The sequence below is a fragment of the Camellia sinensis genome, chromosome 5, assembly GCF_055761805.1.
Source record: "Camellia sinensis isolate YWXY chromosome 5, ASM5576180v1, whole genome shotgun sequence".
Classification (NCBI taxonomy): domain Eukaryota; kingdom Viridiplantae; phylum Streptophyta; class Magnoliopsida; order Ericales; family Theaceae; genus Camellia; species Camellia sinensis.
This window is the reverse complement of record NC_138965.1, coordinates 170,192,338-170,199,968: the sequence shown is the minus strand read 5'-3', so window position 1 is coordinate 170,199,968 and position 7,631 is coordinate 170,192,338. Positions and strand designations below refer to the sequence as shown.

The 7,631-nt window shown below is 30.4% G+C and overlaps 1 pseudogene across 1 annotated transcript; it reads left to right on the top strand.

Moving 5' to 3' along the window:
* Positions 1 to 2,330: 2,330 nt before the first annotated feature.
* LOC114263930 (UDP-glycosyltransferase 73C4 pseudogene) lies at positions 2,331 to 4,220 on the top strand (annotated as a pseudogene). Its single transcript, XR_014330487.1, has one exon. The product of XR_014330487.1 is annotated as a UDP-glycosyltransferase 73C4 pseudogene (transcript).
* The last annotated feature ends 3,411 nt before the right edge of the window (positions 4,221 to 7,631 follow it).

Genomic DNA, 7,631 nt, shown 5'->3' with positions numbered 1-7,631 from the left:
GGCGTCGTGCAAAAACAGCACTCTAATCCAAACGAGGCATGACAATACGGATGCATCCACCACATTTTATGTACAAAAATCCAAATAAGATATTACAATGGCCTGCACTGCATCCAAATATTTATGTACAAAAAATTTAACAGTGGTGATACACTAAAAAGAGAATATTAAGTCAGTTTTAATGAGCTGATAGTGTAAGAAATTTAAAAAAAATAAAAATAAACAAAGAGTAAAACATCAAATTAATTAAAGCTACAGTATATTTAGAGCTGTTAGAGTTTATTGTTTTAAAACTCTTAAATAATTTTCAAAAATCTAACAATAATGATTCATCTCACTAATTTGGGAGCATTAATTGACCACTAATGATGTAGAAATTCAAAAAAAAAAAAAAAAAAAAAAAGCAAAACATCCCATCATGTGAGACTCACATCACTTTAGAGCCATTAATACTCTTCTTTAGTGGTCTCACTCATTTTTCAAAATCTAATATGCTGATGTAGGCTCTTACGTCACTAACATTAAAGCCTACCATGGCCGACCTGAGCTTTCAAAGCCAATCATGGCCGACAAAATTTCCATCAATAATAAGTTATGTGTTAATTTTTAATTTATTATTATATTATTTTATAGGGTGTATCTCTATTTTTATTTTTATTTTTTAAAAATTTTTTTCTTTTTTTTTATCATTTCCGATGTATCAAAAAAAAAAAATATATCTCTATTTTTATATTATTATAAAAATATTTGAGAACTTTAAATTATAAATTCTAAATGAGCTCTAATAGGTAAGTCTTGCCTTCAGGTATGATGTTTTGACTATTTTTTTTTTCTTTTACTGTCAACTCATTAAAATTGATTTTAAAATTCATTTATAAAATTCTCTATTATTGTTGATATTATTATAGGTCAAATAAAATATTTAAAATGCGAGTCTTTAGCATGAAAAAGTTTTGTATATTAATAGAATATCAATTGATATTAATTAACCTTTTACTAATCACAATAATATATATTTTTAAATATCTAATAATATGATCTATATTTTATTATTTTTTACCAATTAAAATAGTAAAAGATATTATATAAATATACCCTAATCACATAAAAAATCACACCTATAACACTACCTAAAGAAAAATTTTCAAATGGTGTCTTGAATTTTTGAAAGACCAGATTACAACTAATACAAAATAATTGAGCATCTTAGATGATTTCCAGTACGAAATGATCAAGGGTCGCCATCTATGTGGGAGAAAATTATTAGTTGTCTCTAGAACGTCACGTGATTATATTTTTTATTAATTATAATTTATTATATTTTTTTATATATTTTAATCACTCAAAATAAAGTTATGGGTCCTATCTTCACCACTAATCATAACCTTATTGGGGCATCATATGACAGTTTCTCAAGACCAACTAATAACTTCTCCTAAACGAGGCTTAAAAATGTAATTAGCTTGTTTGGTATCATAACTAAGGATTTATTTTTCAAAAAATTAATTTTCTTAAGTTTTTTTTAATTTTTTTTTTGTTTTTATTGAATTTTTTAATATTTTTAATAATTTTTTTAATTTTAAAATGCATTTAACATAAATAAACTTTAAAAGTATAATATTTGTATAAAAAAAATTTAAAAATTTAAAAATTTACTAAATACAAAAAATACAAAAATTCAATACACTTTTTGTATTTTTGTGTATTTGCTATTTTTTAAAATACTTTTTATAAATATTTTATTTTTTAGATACATCTAAGTAAGATACATCTAAAAAATTTTAAAAATTACTTCAAATTTTAAAAATATTCACTAAAATTTAAAAAAAATACAAAAAATAAAAAATTAAATTTCTAAAAATTAAATTTAGAAAATTGAAACCAAACGTCACTGAATAATGTTAAGAGTTTAGACCTTATTTGGCAACATCATTTTTTAGTTTAAAAGTCAAAAAATCATTAAAAAAAATCAAAAATCCAACAACCTATATAAAAAAGTTAAAGATTTTTTTTTTAACTTTTTGTATATCTTTTCGTAAGAAATCAAAAAATCATCCGAAATATACTAATTTTTTTTTACATCATGTTTTAGTCAAAAAATTAAAAAAATTACTAAAAAGACCTGTTCTCAAACGAGGCCTTTGGGAATAGACTTTTTTAGTAACTTTTGACTTTTTGGCTAAAATGTGATGTAAAAAAAATTAACATATATGTGATAATTTTTGAATTTTTACGAAAAGATGTGTAAAAAGTAGAGAAAAAAAAGAATTTTTGATTTTTTAGTATAAATTATTAACTTTTTAATTTTTTTAATGACTTTTAACATTTTAGTTAAAAAAATTATTTGCCAAACGAGTCCTTACTATAAGAATCATAGCTAAATGAGGCCTTTGCTTTGTTTTTTTCAAACGCAATTTTGGTACAAAGCTGTATAAATTCTACATAGCCAACCCATCCACCACCAATCCCGCTAGCTCCAATGGCTTTACAGAACCACCAGCAGCTTCACTTCATTTTAGTACCTTTAATGGCGCCAGGCCACTTCATCCCCATGATTGACTTGGCCAAATTATTGGCACAACAAGGCGTGACTGTCACAGTCGTCACCACTCCTGTCATTGCCTCCAGGTTCCGCCCCATCATCGACCGTGTGATCGAATCGGGCCTCCCCCTCCGCCTTCTCTCTCTCCGGTTCCCGTCAGTGGAGGCCGGCCTGTTGGAGGGGTACGAAACTATAGACGCTATTCACTCTCTAGACCTAATGATGAAATTTTTCAAGGGCATTGACATGTTGCAACAACCATTCGAGCAGTTGTTTGAAACGCTCGAGCCATGTCCCAGTTGCATAATAGCCGATAAAAATTTAGCATGGATAGGAGACACTGCACGTAAGTTTGGAATTCCGAGAATTCTTTTTGATGGAATGAACTGCCTCGCTCTCTTATGCGCACACAATTTAGAAAATTTTGAAGATTATGAGAATGTTTCCGAGTCAGAGCCGTTCGAACTTCCTGGCTTGCCTGATAGAATTGAGCTAACTAAAGCTCAGTTGTCTATGTTTTTCAATCCAAGTTCACCAGAATGGCAAGATTTTCGGAATCGAATGCAAGCTGCCGAAGCTGAAGCATATGGGGTGGTGATTAACAGTTTTGAAGAGCTGGAACCGAGATATGTCGACGAGTTTCGAAAGGTGAAAGGAGATAAAGTTTGGTGCGTTGGGCCGCTATCATTGTGCAACAAAGACAACTTGGATAAGGCTCAGAGAGGAAACAAGGCCGCCATCGACGAAAACCAATGTTTGAAGTGGCTCGATGAGCAAGAGCCACGCTCCGTGGTCTACGCATGCCTTGGAAGCATCTCACTCCTCTCACTTCCTCAGTTAATTGAGCTAGGTTTAGGCTTGGAGGCTTCGAAACGCCCATTTGTGTGGGTTATAAGAAACGGAGACAGGGCGGTGGAGATAGAGAAGTGGCTGGCAGAAGACGGATTCGAGGAAAGAACGAAAGGGAGAGGGCTTCTGATTCGAGGCTGGGCACCGCAAATACTCATATTGTCGCACCTGGCTGTGGGGGCTTTTTTGACACACTGCGGGTGGAATTCGACGCTGGAAGGGGTGTGTGCGGGTGTGCCGATGATAACGTGGCCTATGTTCGCTGAGCAGTTTTTGAATGAGAAGCTAGCTGTGCAGCTTTTGGAGATCGGAGTGAGTGTTGGTGTTCAGACAGTTGGGCGCATATTTGCGGAAGACAATTGTGAGGAGTTGGTGGAGAGAGAGGTAGTTAGGGCTGCTGTGGAGAAAGTAATGAGTGAAGGAATAGAAGGAGAAGAGAGAAGAAGAAGGGCAAGAGTATTTGGGGAGATGGCAAAGAAGGCAATGGAAGAAGGGGGTTCTTCATACTTGAATATTAGATTGTTCATTCAAGATGTCATCAAACTAGTTAGCTCATTCAAGCTGTCATCAAACTAGTTAGCCACGAAGACTCAACGCAAGAATGTTTTGGAAAGATGATTAAAAGTTATTTTTTAATTTTTTTTGACTTTTTTATAAAAGAAGAAAGTGTGTTAAAAGTTGAAAAGTAACTTTTAATCCACTTTCTAAAATAGGCTACAAGAATGCGGATTGAAAAAGTATTAGTTATTCTTGTCTTACGATGTAATATTATCTGTATAATATATTCCACAAATAATAAATTATAATATGTATAAAGTAAATTGTAATATGCATAAAGTGAATTATGGCTTGTCTCTTAATTAAATAATAAAAGTGAATTAACAAATTTTTCTTACTACATAATTAATTTAGAATACTTTGTAAATAATTAATTTAGCATATCATGTAAATAATAGTATATGATAGTAGAAATAATTACTATACAAACTTGGTGCCAAGTCAGTTTAAGCGATGAGGGAAGACCATACATTGATTGTTTTTGTGGACCAAGTATATATTCATCAAAATTGCATATTGCCATTTTATTCTGGTTTTTTTCTACGTAAACTTACCTACAAATTTTAATAGGTAAACTTATTATTTAATAAGTCTCATGATAATTAATTATATTTTTCCTCAAATATTATTAAAAAATTTAACTAATTGTTAATTTTCAGCATAGTTTGAAAATTTTATCACAAAAAAGTCACTAATTATAAGTTTTACGGACGATTTAAAAAAATTGCCACAAAAAGAAGTTATTAATTTTTAACTTTCAGCGACAATTTAAAAAATTAGTCATAAAAAGTCACTAATTGTAAATTTTAGTGACAATTTATAAAAATCGTGACAAAAAAAATATATTAATTATTAATTTTTAGCAACATATGTAAAAAATTGTCATAAAAAATTATTTTTAGCGATGATTTTATTAAGATTTATTTTCAATATAATTTGATGAGAATTAAGTTTAACTGTTATGATTTATTGATAGCTTACCATTTTTCTACTAAGATTAAGATCACAAGTGTAAAATAATTATGTCAATAAATTTTTATTTTAAAGGGTAAAATATAATAAAAAAGGTTATTTTATTATGATTTTTGTAATGATCTTGTTTTGTTTTTATTATAACAAGACATGTCAACATAATGTAATTTAGCAGTTTGCGCTAAAGTCTGGAATGACATTAAAATCATACATCCTAATACTATGCAATTCAGCTTTAAACATATATTGTTGGATACCATTGTAGAAAGATCCATTACAAAAAAATCTTAATACTAAATTTGATGTTTGTCATCAAAGTGTGCACTTAGTTTTATTTTAGTCGTTATTATTTCAGTCATATCAATTTGATCTCCAATAATTTTTATTTAAGTTGTCCCAATGCCATTGTCATTTAAATTTTCATTCAAATTCTTAAAAAAATATATATTGCGATGTAAAATTTGGAGAAAACAACCATAAAGACTATTTCAAAAAAATAGATAACAAACGTGATTTATATATTTAGGCTTCGTTTGGGAACAGAAAAATTTAGTAATTTTTTGACTATTTAGCTAAAATATGAGTTAAAAAAATTAGTATGTTTGGGATGACTTTTTATCCTTTTACGAAAAGATATGCAAAAAGTAGAGAGAAAAGAGAATCTTTGACTTTTTGGTATGGGTTATTGGCTTTTTGGCTAATTTAGTAACTTTTTGACTTTTTGACTAAAAATGAGGGTTCCCAAACGAGGCATTAGAATTAAAATGACACAATGTGCATGCTTTAGGGACAAACAATGTATTTAATCTTATTTTAAATTTAGAAAAAGTTTTAAAAGTTAGGTAATTAATAAACTGGCCGCTCTTTGAATTGAAATAACTTTGAATTAAAAAACTAATAAATTATGTTTAATGCTCATATATTTTTTGATCTTGACATAATAAGAATGTGTAACAATATAAAATGAGTATATTGAAAAAGTATGGGTGTCGTAATCTCAAGAACTAAAAGACTGAGTTGTTAAAATAAGTATATTGAAAAAGTATGAGTATCGTAATTGTGGGAGTTGAATAATTATCGGAATTAGATAAGCGAAGTATAGAGGCCTAGAGGACAGACATTATTCAGCCCTATCCTGCACGATTAGGAGGCCGAATACAGTAAATAGGTTGAAAAGATATTGGGTTATGGAGCCGAATAAATAAGAGGATGATGGGCGAAAAGGGGGCCAGGCCCGAGGCCTAGGAAGCGAGTATAAATAAAGGAACAAACAATCAAAGAAATGTATGTGAGAACTAGTATGCTTAACTTAAGATACAAGCACTTAAGAGAGTATACACTGACTTATTCGTCGGAGTGCTAATTCCTGCATCCCCGACCAGAGTGTTTATTCCTTTTCAGGTGACTAGCTGAGGATCACGAGCGTCCCCTAGGATCGGAAGAGTATTTCCAAACCGCCATCTCCACAATTGGCGCAGTCTACACTACAAGAAAAAGCATTTTTGCCGACCACTTTTAGCTACCAAAACTAATTTAGTCGCCAAAAGTCACGGAATTGGCTACCAAAAATAATATTAGTCGGCAAAAGTCAGATTTTTAGCTACTAATTTTTTTTAGTAGGGGAATGTTGATTATTGGCTACTAAAAAAAATTTAGTAGCTAAAGATATTACAATTGGTGACTAAAACAATTTTTAGTAGCTAAACATATGACAATTGGCGACTAAACAAAAATTTAGTAGCCGTAGAGGTACCTTTAGCTACTAAATTGTTTGGTAGCCGAATGAAAATAAAAAAATTGATTTTTAATCTTTCCCGACCAAACTTTTGGTCGCCAAATGTCAACTTTCCGCGACAAAATTTATTTTAATCGCTGTATATCTACTTTCGGCTACTAAATTGTTTGGTAGCCGAATGAAAATAAAAAAATTGATTTTTAATCTTTCCCGACCAAACTTTTGGTCGCCAAATGTCAACTTTCCGCGACAAAATTTATTTTAGTCACTGTACCTCTACTTTCGGCTACTAAATTGTTTGGTAGCCGAATGAAAATAAGAAAATTAATTATTTTTTTTATTTTTATTAAGAGGTTGTACACCCACCATCCAAAAATATTAATATCTTTTTTTTTTATTATCTCAAAATATAAATTTTTTGAAAAAATTAATTATTAAAATAATATGAATTTCTTATTTTGTCCTTTTTTTAAATCTATATAATAAAGTAGAACGGATTTTGAATTTATCCTAGAGACATTTGTCCTACTAGGACATTTTAAGGGTCATGATTCATTTGTATATTCACATGGACGGCTCAAATAACCCCCTTAAGTTTATATCAATCCCCTTCCCGCCCAAACACTAAAGTACCTGCTCACCCACGTCTCATCTCCATTCTACTCACCCACGTCTCATCTCCTTCTATCTTTAAGATCACTCTATTAATCTTTATCTATTCCCCTCTTTGTTCTCACCCACCCCATTCCCTCTTTTATCTCTCTGCTCTCCAGCCCTGTTCTTCTTCTTCTTCTGCTCTCCAGGTAAGATCACTTTTCAATTGCTCTATTGTTTGATTATCACTTTTCAATTGTTCTTGCGATCATAAATAAATGTGGTCTCTATCACTCTGTTGTTTGATTTTTCAAATTTTTTAATTATTATTTTCTCTCCGTACCCATTGCTTCAATTGCTCTGTTGTTTGATTATCACTTT